This window comes from Panulirus ornatus, chromosome 31 (assembly GCF_036320965.1).
Source record: "Panulirus ornatus isolate Po-2019 chromosome 31, ASM3632096v1, whole genome shotgun sequence".
Classification (NCBI taxonomy): Eukaryota; Metazoa; Arthropoda; class Malacostraca; order Decapoda; family Palinuridae; genus Panulirus; species Panulirus ornatus.
In genome coordinates, this window is record NC_092254.1 from 3,486,267 (window position 1) to 3,503,251 (window position 16,985).

At 55.1% G+C, this 16,985-nt stretch overlaps 2 protein-coding genes across 3 annotated transcripts in view; one reads left to right on the forward strand and one right to left on the reverse strand.

The window, feature by feature from the left end:
* LOC139758718 (U-scoloptoxin(01)-Cw1a-like) overlaps nt 1–16,985 on the forward strand; it is a 56,683-nt gene that overhangs the window by 33,979 nt on the left and 5,719 nt on the right. The window lies entirely within an intron of this gene.
* Nucleotides 1–16,985, reverse strand: part of Orc6 (Origin recognition complex subunit 6) — a 64,998-nt gene that overhangs the window by 17,028 nt on the left and 30,985 nt on the right. The window lies entirely within an intron of this gene.

A 16,985-nucleotide genomic window follows, 5' to 3' on the forward strand; every position in this document is an offset into this window, starting at 1 on the left:
GTAAGACAGGTGTAGGGCCGGTAAGACAGTCTAAGACACAGGTGCAGAGCGGGTAAGACGCAGGTGTGAGGCTGGTTAAGACAGATGTCAACAGGCGAGGTAGAGGACAAGATGTAGCTGTGATGGAGATAATAGAGGTGTTCTGGCTATTTATTACATAAAGAGGTCATCGACCTGGGCAGGTCCTGTGGTGTAGCCTGCTCTTCCCCCCTGCACATGCCACAGAGGTTAAGTACCATCCTCCCAGCACCTGTGCTCCCCCCTTACCCACCGCACCCCACCCCGGCCATTGACCTCTCCTTCTCTGGGACCTGTTCTTGTGTGTGTGTGTGTGTGTGTGTGTGTGTGTGTTGCAGGTTAAGGGTGTAAGACGACCAAGCTTTAACCTGACAGTACACTCATCACTTGTACGTCTGAAGGTTACACCACTGCACACCTTCCTGCTCCCTCCACTGGTCGGGTCTTTCAGTCCACTGGTCGGGTCCTTCCCTCCACTGGTCGGGTCCTTCCCTCCACTGGTCGGGTCCTTCCCTCCACTGGTCGGGTCCTTCCCTCCACTGGTCGGGTCCTTCCCTCCACTGGTCGAGTCTTTCCCTCCACTGGTCGGGTCCTTCCCTCCACTGGTCGGGTCTTTCCCTCCACTGGTCGGGTCTTTCCCTCCACTGGTCGGGTCTTTCCCTCCACTGGTGGGGACAGGTTTGGTCCTCTAAGGTCAGCTCGCCTCACTCTCATTGTTGTCTAGGATACAGCAGACGGCTCTGTGGCTGGTCCCCAGGCTGGGACAGTTGGTCCCCAGGCTGGGACAGTTGGTCCCCAGGCTGGGACAGTTGGTCCCCAGGCTGGGACAGTTGGTCCCCAGGCTGGGACAGCTGGTCCCCAGGCTGGGACAGTTGGTCCCCGGGTTGGGACAGTTGGTCCCCGGGTTGGGACAGTTAGTCCCCAGGCTGGGACAGTTGGTCCCCGGGCTGGGACAGTTGGTCCCCGGGCTGGGACAGTTGGTCCCCGGGCTGGGACAGCTGGTCCCCGGGCTGGGTCAGGTTTCTCTGGACACTGAGAGTTGAAGTGTGGGTATATGTGGGGTACAACATGTCTTCCCTGCATGATTCATGACCTCCTGACACGGGCTAGTTAGGGTTGACCTAAGGTTTGCCATGCGTTTGCTTGGTCACCATCATGACCTGTGTACCTCATCCACCCGGTACTGTACCACCAGCCTGGTGTAAGGTACACTACCACCAGCCTGGTGTAAGGTACAGTACCACCAGCCTGGTGTAAGGTACAGTACCACCAGCCTGGTGTAAGGTACACTACCACCAGCCTGGTGTAAGGTACACTACCACCAGCCTGGTGTAAGGTACACTACCACCAGCCTGGTGTAAGGTACAGTACCACCAGCCTGGTGTAAGGTACAGTACCACCAGCCTGGTGTAAGGTACACTACCACCAGCCTGGTGTAAGGTACACTACCACCAGCCTGGTGTAAGGTACACTACCACCAGCCTGGTGTAAGGTACACTACCACCAGCCTGGTGTAAGGTACAGTACCACCAGCCTGGTGTAAGGTACACTACCACCAGCCTGGTGTAAGGTACACTACCACCAGCCTGGTGTAAGGTACAGTACCACCAGCCTGGTGTAAGGTACACTACCACCAGCCTGGTGTAAGGTACACTACCACCAGCCTGGTGTAAGGTACAGTACCACAGTGCTGGCGCACATCCTAACACCATGATAAGCTTCCTCAGTCAGAAATTGAACTGTCTTGGTAATGTCTGAATCTTCGTCTACCTACACCCGCCTGGTGTTAGGGGGCAGGTGTGTGGCCACACCTACGGGTACAACTGGAGTAACGGTGTAAGGGGCAGGTGTGTGGCCACACCTACGGGTATAACTGGAGTAACGGTGTAAGGGGCAGGTGTGTGGCCACACCTACGGGTATATTACTAATATGGTGTTGGCTCAGGCTGGCTCGACCTGTCTCATCCCAGCTAACTGTCACAACGCCTCACACCGCGTCTTGCTCCCCTCCTCTGATCCTGGCCCAGGTGTCTAGTGTATGGTGGGGAGGGGAGGAGTGTATGGTGGGGAGGGGAGGAGTGTATGGTGGGGAGGGGAGGAGTGTATGGTGGGGAGGGGAGGAGTGTATGGTGGGGAGGGGAGGAGTGTATGGTGGGGAGGGGAGGAGTGTATGGTGGATGGTGGGAAGGCAAGCTGTGTATGTCAAACAGTCAGGCACCCAGGGAGTCAGTCAGCTAGGTAGAAAATCAGTCAGGCAGCCAGGTAATCAGCCAACCTCAGTCAGACAGCCAGGCAGTCAGTCAAACAGCCAGGCAGTCAAACTGGCAGCCAGGTAGTCAGCCAGACGGCCAGGCAGTCAGTCACGCAGCCAGGTAGTCAGCCAGACGGCCAGGCAGTCAGTCATGCAGCCAGGTAGTCAGCCAGACGGCCAGGCAGTCAGTCACGCAGCCAGGTAGTCAGCCAGACGGCCAGGCAGTCAGTCACGCAGCCAGGTAGTCAGCCAGACGGCCAGGCAGTCAGTCACGCAGCCAGGTAGTCAGCCAGACGGCCAGGCAGTCAGTCAAGCAGCCAGGTAGTCAGTCACGCAGCCAGGTAGTCAGTCATGCAGCCAGGTAGTCAGTCACGCAGCCAGGTAGTCAGTCACGCAGCCAGGTAGTCAGTCATGCAGCCAGGTAGTCAGTCATGCAGCCAGGTAGTCAGTCACGCAGCCAGGTAGTCAGTCACGCAGCCAGGTAGTCAGTCATGCAGCCAGGTAGTCAGCCAGACGGCCAGGCAGTCAGTCACGCAGCCAGGTAGTCAGCCAGACGGCCAGGCAGTCAGTCACGCAGCCAGGTAGTCAGCCAGACGGCCAGGCAGTCAGTCACGCAGCCAGGTAGTCAGCCAGACGGCCAGGCAGTCAGTCAAGCAGCCAGGTAGTCAGTCACGCAGCCAGGTAGTCAGTCATGCAGCCAGGTAGTCAGTCACGCAGCCAGGTAGTCAGTCACGCAGCCAGGTAGTCAGTCATGCAGCCAGGTAGTCAGTCACGCAGCCAGGTAGTCAGTCATGCAGCCAGGTAGTCAGTCACGCAGCCAGGTAGTCAGTCATGCAGCCAGGTAGTCAGTCATGCAGCCAGGTAGTCAGTCATGCAGCCAGGTAGTCAGTCATGCAGCCAGGTAGTCAGTCATGCAGCCAGGTAGTCAGTCATGCAGCCAGGTAGTCAGTCATGCAGCCAGGTAGTCAGTCATGCAGCCAGGTAGTCAGCCAGCCAGCAATGCAGTTACCCGGGCAGGAAGACAGATAGGTAGCGTCAGAAAGCCGGTTAGAGATCCAGGAGGCCATGCAGAAGGCCAGGCAGGAAGCCAGGCAGGAGGCCAGGCAGGAGGCCAGGCAGGGAACCAGGAAGGGAATAAGAAAGGGAGCCAGGCAGGGGGCCAGGAAGGGAGACAGGCAGGGAGCCAGGGAGGGAGCCAGGCAGGGAGCCAGGCAGTGAACCAGGCAGGGGGCCAGGCAGGGGCCAGGAAGGGAGCCAGGAAGGGAGCCAGGCAGGGGGCCAGGAAGGGAGCCAGGCAGGGAGCCAGGAAGGGAGCCAGGCAGGGAGCCAGGAAGGGAGCCGGGCAGGGAGCCAGGAAGGGAGCCAGAAAGGGAATAAGAAAGGGAGCCAGGCAGGGGGCCAGGAAGGGAGCCAGGCAGGGGGCCAGGAAGGGAGCCAGGCAGGGAGCCAGGCAGGGGGCTATGTTATAAGGTTAGCCTGGCTACATAAGGTGTGCATTAGTTATCTGGGGTTGGCTGGCTATGTTATAAGGTTAGCCTGGCTACAGAAGGCAGATGAGTTGGTCGAGTGAAGAGGGCGGAGACACTTGGGTTGAAGCAAGTCTGGTTCGACCAGACCAGAAGACCAGTGAAGCTGGACTGGTTGAACGAAGGTGAAGCTTCTACCAGTCTCTTGTATGTCATGAAAACCATGAATATATTCCTGTGAATATATTAAGATCCTGGCAAGACCTGTGACCAATTGAGGAGGGGCGGCCCAAGCCCTGAGGGAGAGCCTTCTTCCTTTCTAAGTTTGAAGGGAAAGTTCCGATGCGTGCCATCTGTTTGCACCTGCTCAGTGTACGTATTCTCATCTACACCAAATGTCTCTTTTATATCCGTCTTGTGTGAGCATGAGCAACATGGCCACCAGCTGAGCATCGAGACTTACAGACAACCATCTTGTCTTCGGCAAACAAGTGGTCGCTCATGACCCTTCACCAGGTGTATACAACAACACCGTGTTACCACTTGGTGTATGGCAGGCCTTCCCCCATGTAGTGTTACCACTTGGTGTATGGCATGCCTTCCCCCATGTAGTGTTACCACTTGGTGTATGGCATGCCTTCCCCCATGTAGTGTTACCACTTGGTGTATGGCATGCCTTCCCCATGTAGTGTTACCACTTGGTGTATGGCATGCCTTCCCCATGTAGTGTTACCACTTGGTGTATGGCATGCCTTCCCCCATGTAGTGTTACCACTTGGTGTATGGCATGCCTTCCCCCATGTAGTGTTACCACTTGGTGTATGGCATGCCTTCCCCCATGTAGTGTTACCACTTGGTGTATGGCATGCCTTCCCCATGTAGTGTTACCACTTGGTGTATGGCATGCCTTCCCCATGTAGTGTTACCACTTGGTGTATGGCATGCCTTCCCCCATGTAGTGTTACCACTTGGTGTATGGCATGCCTTCCCCCATGTAGTGTTACCACTTGGTGTATGGCATGCCTTCCCCATGTAGTGTTACCACTTGGTGTATGGCATGCCTTCCCCCATGTAGTGTTACCACTTGGTGTATGGCATGCCTTCCCCCATGTAGTGTTACCACTTGGTGTATGGCATGCCTTCCCCCATGTAGTGTTACCACTTGGTGTATGGCATGCCTTCCCCCATGTAGTGTTACCACTTGGTGTATGGCATGCCTTCCCCCATGTAGTGTTACCACTTGGTGTATGGCATGCCTTCCCCATGTAGTGTTACCACTTGGTGTATGGCATGCCTTCCCCCATGTAGTGTTACCACTTGGTGTATGGCATGCCTTCCCCATGTAGTGTTACCACTTGGTGTATGGCATGCCTTCCCCATGTAGTGTTACCACTTGGTGTATGGCATGCCTTCCCCATGTAGTGTTACCACTTGGTGTATGGCATGCCTTCCCCCATGTAGTTTCTCTTGAGCACAAACGTGTTCATTTATTTCCTCCTACACGGTCCTGGAACCAACCCCTGCCACTCGGTGCTGGGACCAACCCCTGCCACTCGGTGCTGGGACCAACCCCTGCCACTCGGTGCTGGGACCAACCCCTGCCACTCGGTGCTGGGACCAACCCCTGCCACTCGGTGCTGGGACCAACCCCTGCCACTCGGTGCTGGGACCAACCCCTGCCACTCGGTGCTGGATTGTGATAACTCGTCTCTCCAGTTCATGAATATGTGACTTATACTTGAGCTAACCTGCTCCATCTTATGATTATCCTGACTTATCTTTCTTATCTCATCTTGCCTATGTTTACCTTTAATCAGTATCACTCTTACAGAGCCTCCCCCTGGGGCAGTGTACCACACCACCTCTCACTAGCCCACCTCTAACCTGAATCTGGGCCACCAGGGGACATGGTGGACCCCAGTGGACCATGAGGGGACATGGTGGACCCCAGTGGACCATGAGGGGACATGGTGGACCCCAGTGGACCATGAGGGGACATGGTGGTCGTGGTCGTCAACACTGGTGGGGGCAGCAGACACACCACTCACCCCACACTGTAGCCAGACAGGGTCGTGTCGGCAACTGTGGGGTCAAATGGCAAACCCCTGGGGTCAGTGCCAGGGGTCAGTGCCAGGAGTCAGTGGCTGGGGTCAGTGTCGGGTGTTCAGTACCTGGGGCCAGTGTCAGGTGTCAGTGGCTGGGGTCAGTGTCAGGTGTTCAGTACCTGGGGACAGTGTCAGGTGTCAGTGCCTGGGGACAGTGTCAGGTGCTCAGTACCTGGGGACAGTGTCAAGTGTTCAGTACCTGGGGCCAGTGTCAGGTGTCAGTGGCTGGGGACAGTGTCGGGTGTTCAGTACCTGGGGCCAGTGTCAGGTGTCAGTGGCTGGGGACAGTGTCAGGTGTTCAGTACCTGGGGACAGTGTCAGGTGTTCAGTATCTGGGGACAGTGTCAGGTGCTCAGTACCTGGGGACAGTGTCAAGTGTTCAGTACCTGGGGACAGTGTCAGGTGTCAGTGCCTGGGGTCAGTGTCAGGTGTTCAGTACCTGGGGACAGTGTCAAGTGTTCAGTACCTGGGGCCAGTGTCAGGTGTCAGTGGCTGGGGACAGTGTCGGGTGTTCAGTACCTGGGGCCAGTGTCAGGTGTCAGTGGCTGGGGACAGTGTCAGGTGTTCAGTACCTGGGGACAGTGTCAGGTGTTCAGTATCTGGGGACAGTGTCAGGTGCTCAGTACCTGGGGACAGTGTCAAGTGTTCAGTACCTGGGGACAGTGTCAGGTGTCAGTGCCTGGGGTCAGTGTCAAGTGTTCAGTACCTGGGGACAGTGTCAAGTGTTCAGTACCTGGGGCCAGTGTCAGGTGTCAGTGGCTGGGGACAGTGTCGGGTGTTCAGTACCTGGGGCCAGTGTCAGGTGTCAGTGGCTGGGGACAGTGTCAGGTGTTCAGTACCTGGGGACAGTGTCAGGTGTTCAGTATCTGGGGACAGTGTCAGGTGCTCAGTACCTGGGGACAGTGTCAAGTGTTCAGTACCTGGGGACAGTGTCAGGTGTCAGTGCCTGGGGCCAGTGTCAGGTGTTCAGTACCTGGGGACAGTGTCAAGTGTTCAGTACCTGGGGACAGTGTCAAGTGTTCAGTACCTGGGGACAGTACCATGGGGACGCCCAGTAACCGCTTCCTGCACTAAGGAACCAGTTTGCTGGCCAGGGTCAGCACTCTGGCCTGCCACAGACTTGCTGAACATCACTCTCACTAATACTCTCTTTCACTCTCACCTTGACTAACACTTTCTCACTCTCACCTTCACTAACACTTTCTCACTCTCACCTTCACTAACACTTTCTCACTCTCACCTTCACTAACACTCTCACTCTTGCCTTCACTAACACTCTCACTCTCACCTTCACTAACACTCTCACTCTTGCCTTCACTAACACTCTCACTCTTGCCTTCACTAACACTCTCACTCTCACTCTCACCTTCACTAACACTCTCACTCTTGCCTTCACTAACACTCTCACTCTCACTCTCACCTTCACTAACACTCTCACTCTTGCCTTCACTAACACTCTCACTCTTGATTATCTCCCCCCCCTCCCCTCCCCCACTACCCCCTCCCTCAGGCAAACAATGACATTTAATTTTCTGTCGACTGATTGATCATTCATGAGGTGTCCAGGACCCCTGGTGGCTGTGTCCAGGACCCCTGGTGGCTGTGTCCAGGACCCCTGGTGGCTGTGTCCAGGACCCCTGGTGGCTGTGTCCAGGACCCCTGGTGGCTGTGTCCAGGACCCCTGGTGGCTGTGTCCAGGACCCCTGGTGGCTGTGTCCAGGACCCCTGGTGGCTGTGTCCAGGACCCCTGGTGGCTGTGTCCAGGACCCCTGGTGGCTGTGTCCAGGACCCCTGGTGGCTGTGTCCAGGACCCCTGGTGGCTGTGTCCAGGACCCCTGGTGGCTGTGTCCAGGACCCCTGGTGGCTGTGTCCAGGACCCCTGGTGGCTGTGTCCAGGACCCGTGGTGGCTGTGTCCAGGACCACTAGCTTATGTGGGAGGGTCTGGTGTGGGAGGGGGTAGTGTCTGGAGGGCCTGGTATATGTATGGAGGGCCTGGTATATGTGTGGAGGGCCTGGTATGTGTCTGGAGGGCCTGGTAAGTGTGTGGAGGGCCTGGTATGTGTGTGGAGGGCCTGGTATGTGTGTGGAGGGCCTGGTATGTGTGTGGAGGGCCTGGTATGTGTGTGGAGGGCCTGGTATGTGTGTGGAGGGCCTGGTATGTCTGCAGTAGCCGGCTCATTCTCTCGTTGCCATCAATCATGTCCATCATAACATGGCGGGCGGGCGGATGTCATTGTCTTTGTCAGTCCTTCTCACTGGTCTGGGGTTGTGGTGTTGGGGAGTGGTCTGGGGTTGTGGTGTTGGGGAGTGGTCTGGGGTTGTGGTGTTGGGGAGTGGTCTGGGGTTGTGGTGTTGGGGAGTGGTCTGGGATTGTGGTGTTGGGGAGTGGTCTGGGGTTGTGGTGTTGGGGAGTGGTCTGGGGTTGTGGTGTTGGGGAGTGGTCTGGGGTTGTGGTGTTGGGGAGTGGTCTGGGGTTGTGGTGTTGGGGAGTGGTCTGGGGTTGTGGTGTTGGGGAGTGGTCTGGGGTTGTGGTGTTGGGGAGTGGTCTGGGGTTGTGGTGTTGGGGAGTGGTCTGGGGTTGTGGTGTTGGGGAGTGGTCTGGGGTTGTGGTGTTGGGGAGTGGTCTGGGGTTGTGGTGTTGGGGAGTGGTCTGGGATTGTGGTGTTGGGGAGTGGTCTGGGGTTGTGGTGTTGGGGAGTGGTCTGGGGTTGTGGTGTTAGGGAGTGGTCTGGGGTTGTGGTGCCGCCCCTCCAGGTGCCGCCCCTCCCATACGCTGCTGGCGACCCCTCTCACACCCTGGTGTCGACCCTCCCACAACCTGGTACCACCCCTCCCACAGCCTGGCGCCGCCTCTCCCACAGCCTGATTCTGCCCCTCCCACAGTGTGGTGGTTGCAAGGGTGAGGCCAGACACCAGTGGTCATTCCCATGTCCTTGGAGAGGTTTTGTAAGGTGAGCAGGGGGGGAAGGGAGCACCTCTTCCTCTCCTGGTCCACACACATCCCTCCGTCCTCATGACAACACACATCCCTCCGTCCTCATGACAACACACATCCCTCCGTCCTCATGACAACACACATCCCTCCGTCCTCATGACAACACACATCCCTCCGTCCTCATGACAACACACATCCCTCCGTCCTCATGACAACACACATCCCTCCGTCCTCATGACAACACACATCCCTCCGTCCTCATGACAACACACATCCCTCCGTCCTCATGACAACACACATCCTAGCGTTGTCCTCACATACAGAGCAGCCACTACCTGCTGGCACACAAGAACCACTACGTACCTAGTGGAAAGCAGCCACTCACTAGTGGGACACTAGTGGTAGCCAGTACCCACAAGGCAGAGCTGCCAGTACCCACACTGGTAGAGTAGCCAGCCCACTTGGGCACTGTAGAACAGCCAGTACCCACTGGGACTCTGGGAAAGCAACCAGTACCTTGTGGAACACTGCTAGAGCAGCCAATATCTAGTGGGACACTGGTAGAGCAGCCAATATCTAGTGGGACACTGGTAGAGCAGCCAATATCTAGTGGGACACTGATAGAGCAGCCAATATCTAGTGGGACACTGATAGAGCAGCCAATATCCACTGAGAGAATGGAAGATAAGTTACTTCCATTTGTGAAGAATCCTGGAATGTACCGTTGATGGAGAGTCCTGGGATGTACCGTTGATGGAGAGTCCTGGGATGTACCGTTGATGGAGAGTCCTGGGATGTACCGTTGATGGAGAGTCCTGGGATGCACCATTGATGTGGGGTCCTGGGATGCACCACTGATGTGGGGTCCTGGGATGCACCATTGATGTGGGGTCCTGGGATGCACCATTGATGTGGGGTCCTGGGATTCACCATTGATGTGGAGTCCTGGGATGCACCATTGATGTGGGGTCCTGGGATGCACCATTGATGTGGGGTCCTGGGATGCACCATTGATGTGGGGTCCTGGGATGCACCATTGATGTGGGGTCCTGGGATGCACCATTGATGTGGGGTCCTGGGATGCACCATTGATGTGGGGTCCTGGGATGCACCATTGATGTGGGGTCCTGGGATGCACCATTGATGTGGGGTCCTGGGATGCACCATTGATGTGGGGTCCTGGGATGCACCATTGATGTGGGGTCCTGGGATGCACCATTGATGTGGGGTCCTGGGATGCACCATTGATGTGGGGTCCTGGGATGCACCATTGATGTGGGGTCCTGGGATGCACCATTGATGTGGGGTCCTGGGATGCACCATTGATGTGGGGTCCTGGGATGCACCATTGATGTGGGGTCCTGGGATGCACCATTGATGTGGGGTCCTGGGATGCACCATTGATGTGGGGTCCTGGGATGCACCATTGATGTGGGGTCCTGGGATGCACCATTGATGTGGGGTCCTGGGATGCACCATTGATGTGGGGTCCTGGGATGCACCATTGATGTGGGGTCCTGGGATGCACCATTGATGTGGGGTCCTGGGATGCACCATTGATGTGGGGTCCTGGGATGCACCATTGATGTGGGGTCCTGGGATGTACCGTTGATGGAGAGTCCTGGGATGTACCGTTGATGGAGAGTCCTGGGATGTACCGTTGATGGAGAGTCCTGGGATGTACCGTTGATGGAGAGTCCTGGGATGCACCATTGATGTGGGGTCCTGGGATGCACCATTGATGTGGGGTCCTGGGATGCACCATTGATGTGGGGTCCTGGGATGCACCATTGATGTGGGGTCCTGGGATGCACCATTGATGTGGGGTCCTGGGATGCACCATTGATGTGGGGTCCTGGGATGTACCGTTGATGGAGAGTCCTGGGATGTACCGTTGATGGAGAGTCCTGGGATGTACCGTTGATGGAGAGTCCTGGGATGTACCGTTGATGGAGAGTCCTGGGATGTACCGTTGATGGAGAGTCCTGGGATGTACCGTTGATGGAGAGTCCTGGGATGTACCGTTGATGGAGAGTCCTGGGATGTACCGTTGATGGAGAGTCCTGGGATGTACCGTTGATGGAGAGTCCTGGGATGTACCGTTGATGGAGAGTCCTGGGATGTACCGTTGATGGAGAGTCCTGGGATGTACCGTTGATGGAGAGTCCTGGGATGCACCATTGATGTGGGGTCCTGGGATGCACCATTGATGTGGGGTCCTGGGATGCACCATTGATGTGGGGTCCTGGGATGCACCATTGATGTGGGGTCCTGGGATGCACCATTGATGTGGGGTCCTGGGATGCACCATTGATGTGGGGTCCTGGGATGCACCATTGATGTGGGGTCCTGGGATGCACCATTGATGTGGGGTCCTGGGATGCACCATTGATGTGGGGTCCTGGGATGCACCATTGATGTGGAGTCCTGGGATGAACCACTGATGTGGGGTCCTGGGATGCACCATTGATGTGGGTCCTGAGATGTACCGTTGATGGAGAGTCCTGGGATGTACCGTTGATGGAGAGTCCTGGGATGTACCGTTGATGGAGAGTCCTGGGATGTACCGTTGATGGAGAGTCCTGGGATGTACCGTTGATGGAGAGTCCTGGGATGTACCGTTGATGGAGAGTCCTGGGATGTACCGTTGATGGAGAGTCCTGGGATGCACCATTGATGTGGGGTCCTGGGATGCACCATTGATGTGGGGTCCTGGGATGTACCGTTGATGGAGAGTCCTGGGATGTACCGTTGATGGAGAGTCCTGGGATGCACCATTGATGTGGGGTCCTGGGATGCACCATTGATGTGGGGTCCTGGGATGCACCATTGATGTGGGGTCCTGGGATGCACCATTGATGTGGGGTCCTGGGATGCACCATTGATGTGGGGTCCTGGGATGCACCATTGATGTGGGGTCCTGGGATGCACCATTGATGTGGGGTCCTGGGATGCACCATTGATGTGGGGTCCTGGGATGCACCATTGATGTGGGGTCCTGGGATGCACCATTGATGTGGGGTCCTGGGATGCACCATTGATGTGGGGTCCTGGGATGCACCATTGATGTGGGGTCCTGGGATGCACCATTGATGTGGGGTCCTGGGATGCACCATTGATGTGGGGTCCTGGGATGCACCATTGATGTGGGGTCCTGGGATGCACCATTGATGTGGGGTCCTGGGATGTACCGTTGATGGAGAGTCCTGGGATGTACCGTTGATGGAGAGTCCTGGGATGTACCGTTGATGGAGAGTCCTGGGATGTACCGTTGATGGAGAGTCCTGGGATGTACCGTTGATGGAGAGTCCTGGGATGTACCGTTGATGGAGAGTCCTGGGATGTACCGTTGATGGAGAGTCCTGGGATGTACCGTTGATGGAGAGTCCTGGGATGTACCGTTGATGGAGAGTCCTGGGATGTACCGTTGATGGAGAGTCCTGGGATGTACCGTTGATGGAGAGTCCTGGGATGTACCGTTGATGGAGAGTCCTGGGATGTACCGTTGATGGAGAGTCCTGGGATGTACCGTTGATGGAGAGTCCTGGGATGTACCGTTGATGGAGAGTCCTGGGATGTACCGTTGATGGAGAGTCCTGGGATGTACCGTTGATGGAGAGTCCTGGGATGTACCGTTGATGGAGAGTCCTGGGATGTACCGTTGATGGAGAGTCCTGGGATGTACCGTTGATGGAGAGTCCTGGGATGTACCGTTGATGGAGAGTCCTGGGATGTACCGTTGATGGAGAGTCCTGGGATGTACCGTTGATGGAGAGTCCTGGGATGTACCGTTGATGTGGGGTCCTGGGATGCACCATTGATGTGGGGTCCTGGGATGCACCATTGATGTGGGGTCCTGGGATGCACCATTGATGTGGGGTCCTGGGATGCACCATTGATGTGGGGTCCTGGGATGCACCATTGATGTGGGGTCCTGGGATGCACCATTGATGTGGGGTCCTGGGATGCACCATTGATGTGGGGTCCTGGGATGCACCATTGATGTGGGGTCCTGGGATGCACCATTGATGTGGGGTCCTGGGATGCACCATTGATGTGGGGTCCTGGGATGCACCATTGATGTGGGGTCCTGGGATGCACCATTGATGTGGGGTCCTGGGATGCACCATTGATGTGGGGTCCTGGGATGCACCATTGATGTGGGGTCCTGGGATGCACCATTGATGTGGGGTCCTGGGATGCACCATTGATGTGGGGTCCTGGGATGCACCATTGATGTGGGGTCCTGGGATGCACCATTGATGTGGGGTCCTGGGATGCACCATTGATGTGGGGTCCTGGGATGCACCATTGATGTGGGGTCCTGGGATGCACCATTGATGTGGGGTCCTGGGATGTACCGTTGATGGAGAGTCCTGGGATGTACCGTTGATGGAGAGTCCTGGGATGTACCGTTGATGGAGAGTCCTGGGATGTACCGTTGATGGAGAGTCCTGGGATGTACCGTTGATGGAGAGTCCTGGGATGTACCGTTGATGGAGAGTCCTGGGATGTACCGTTGATGGAGAGTCCTGGGATGTACCGTTGATGGAGAGTCCTGGGATGTACCGTTGATGGAGAGTCCTGGGATGCACCATTGATGTGGGGTCCTGGGATGCACCATTGATGTGGGGTCCTGGGATGTACCGTTGATGGAGAGTCCTGGGATGTACCGTTGATGGAGAGTCCTGGGATGTACCGTTGATGGAGAGTCCTGGGATGTACCGTTGATGGAGAGTCCTGGGATGTACCGTTGATGGAGAGTCCTGGGATGTACCGTTGATGGAGAGTCCTGGGATGTACCGTTGATGGAGAGTCCTGGGATGCACCATTGATGTGGGGTCCTGGGATGCACCATTGATGTGGGGTCCTGGGATGCACCATTGATGTGGGGTCCTGGGATGCACCATTGATGTGGGGTCCTGGGATGCACCATTGATGTGGGGTCCTGGGATGCACCATTGATGTGGGGTCCTGGGATGCACCATTGATGTGGGGTCCTGGGATGCACCATTGATGTGGGGTCCTGGGATGCACCATTGATGTGGGGTCCTGGGATGCACCATTGATGTGGGGTCCTGGGATGCACCATTGATGTGGGGTCCTGGGATGCACCATTGATGTGGGGTCCTGGGATGCACCATTGATGTGGGGTCCTGGGATGCACCATTGATGTGGGGTCCTGGGATGTACCGTTGATGGAGAGTCCTGGGATGTACCGTTGATGGAGAGTCCTGGGATGTACCGTTGATGGAGAGTCCTGGGATGTACCGTTGATGGAGAGTCCTGGGATGCACCATTGATGTGGGGTCCTGGGATGCACCATTGATGTGGGGTCCTGGGATGCACCATTGATGTGGGGTCCTGGGATGCACCATTGATGTGGGGTCCTGGGATGCACCATTGATGTGGGGTCCTGGGATGCACCATTGATGTGGGGTCCTGGGATGCACCATTGATGTGGGGTCCTGGGATGCACCATTGATGTGGGGTCCTGGGATGCACCATTGATGTGGGGTCCTGGGATGCACCATTGATGTGGGGTCCTGGGATGCACCATTGATGTGGGGTCCTGGGATGCACCATTGATGTGGGGTCCTGGGATGCACCATTGATGTGGGGTCCTGGGATGCACCATTGATGTGGGGTCCTGGGATGCACCATTGATGTGGGGTCCTGGGATGCACCATTGATGTGGGGTCCTGGGATGTACCGTTGATGGAGAGTCCTGGGATGTACCGTTGATGGAGAGTCCTGGGATGTACCGTTGATGGAGAGTCCTGGGATGTACCGTTGATGGAGAGTCCTGGGATGTACCGTTGATGGAGAGTCCTGGGATGTACCGTTGATGGAGAGTCCTGGGATGTACCGTTGATGGAGAGTCCTGGGATGTACCGTTGATGGAGAGTCCTGGGATGTACCGTTGATGGAGAGTCCTGGGATGTACCGTTGATGGAGAGTCCTGGGATGTACCGTTGATGGAGAGTCCTGGGATGTACCGTTGATGGAGAGTCCTGGGATGTACCGTTGATGGAGAGTCCTGGGATGTACCGTTGATGGAGAGTCCTGGGATGCACCATTGATGTGGGGTCCTGGGATGCACCATTGATGTGGGGTCCTGGGATGCACCATTGATGTGGGGTCCTGGGATGTACCGTTGATGGAGAGTCCTGGGATGTACCGTTGATGGAGAGTCCTGGGATGTACCGTTGATGGAGAGTCCTGGGATGTACCGTTGATGGAGAGTCCTGGGATGTACCGTTGATGGAGAGTCCTGGGATGTACCGTTGATGGAGAGTCCTGGGATGTACCGTTGATGGAGAGTCCTGGGATGTACCGTTGATGGAGAGTCCTGGGATGTACCGTTGATGGAGAGTCCTGGGATGTACCGTTGATGGAGAGTCCTGGGATGTACCGTTGATGGAGAGTCCTGGGATGTACCGTTGATGGAGAGTCCTGGGATGTACCGTTGATGGAGAGTCCTGGGATGTACCGTTGATGGAGAGTCCTGGGATGTACCGTTGATGGAGAGTCCTGGGAGCAAGACAAACTCACAACATGAGGTTGATGATGTGGGAGCAAGACACACTCACAACATGAGGTTGATGATGTGGGAGCAAGACACACTCACAACCATGAGGTTGATGATGTGGGAGCAAGACACACTCACAACATGAGGTTGATGATGTGGGAGCAAGACACACTCACAACATGAGGTTGATGATGTGGGAGCAAGACACACTCACAACATGAGGTTGATGATGTGGGAGCAAGACACACTCACAACATGAGGTTGATGATGTGGGAGCAAGACACACTCACAACATGAGGTTGATGATGTGGGAGCAAGACACACTCACAACATGAGGTTGATGATGTGGGAGCAAGACACACTCACAACATGAGGTTGATGATGTGGGAGCAAGACACACTCACAACATGAGGTTGATGATGTGGGAGCAAGACACACTCACAACATGAGGTTGGACATGTTGGCTGACAACCTCATGAGCCACATCATATTCTCAACACATCGAAAATAAATGTCATGTCTTGACTGATGATAATGACCATTGGCGGAAAATATATAAATCCTAAAATAATAATAATAATAATAATAATAATAATAATAATAATAATAATAACAATAATGATAATGATATCAGTAAGAATAACTGAGTTGGTTAGCCTATAGCCCTTACTGAACACAGCAACAAGCATATGTGTCCACATTCTTAGTGTCTTAACAGTAAATACAGAGTCTTGGCAGAGGAGCAACAGGCCAGCCTACACCTACAAAACGTCCACCTCAGAAAGAAAGTTTCTATGTCAAATATTAACAAATATATGTCTTATATTCCTGGCCTGCGAACAGCCTTCTACCTCACTGGGGGGAAATCCCACTGCACGACATTCCCTCCTCCATTATTGCACCACCATTACATCAGTTCTCACCCTGATATGGGCAAAGTAATTTGTGGTGGAGCCATGAATGGAAATGCCATATTTCTGGTGATTCATATCCACACCAGTGTCAGTCATGCAGCACAAGCTTACAGCAGCATTCTTACTTAAGCTGAGGTTAAGGCTGCCCTGGTCCACCTTACAACTGAACTTCAATATTGGAACAATATAACTTTAAGTAAAGTTCCTGTTGGCGTGCGCTGGGCGTGGACCTGAGTTAACCCCTGTCTACGATAAGAACATCCACTGACCAACACACTCTGTATCCATCCATCCACTGACCAACACACTCTGTATCCATCCATCCACTGACCAACACACTCTGTATCCATCCATCCACTGACCAACACACTCTGTATCCATCCATCCACTGACCAACACACTCTGTATCCATCCATCCACTGACCAACACACCCTGTATCCATCCATCCACTGACCAACACACCCTGTATCCACCCTCATCTTCATGACTCAGTCCTCACTGTCAGTAAGACAGGTCGACAAAAAAAACAGACGGCGAGAGTCAGGCGAGCGGAAGCGTTGTGGGTTAACTGGGGTCGTTAACATTCGTGTGACTATGGCTGGCTCTGGTGTTGTTACCTTACTACTTGTGTGTAGCACGAGTATATAATACCCAGCTGAAGAAGTATACTACACCCAGCTACAGCATACTATACCCAGCTAAAGGAGTATACTATATTCAGCTGAAACGTTATCATACTATATCCAGGTCTATCATTATTAT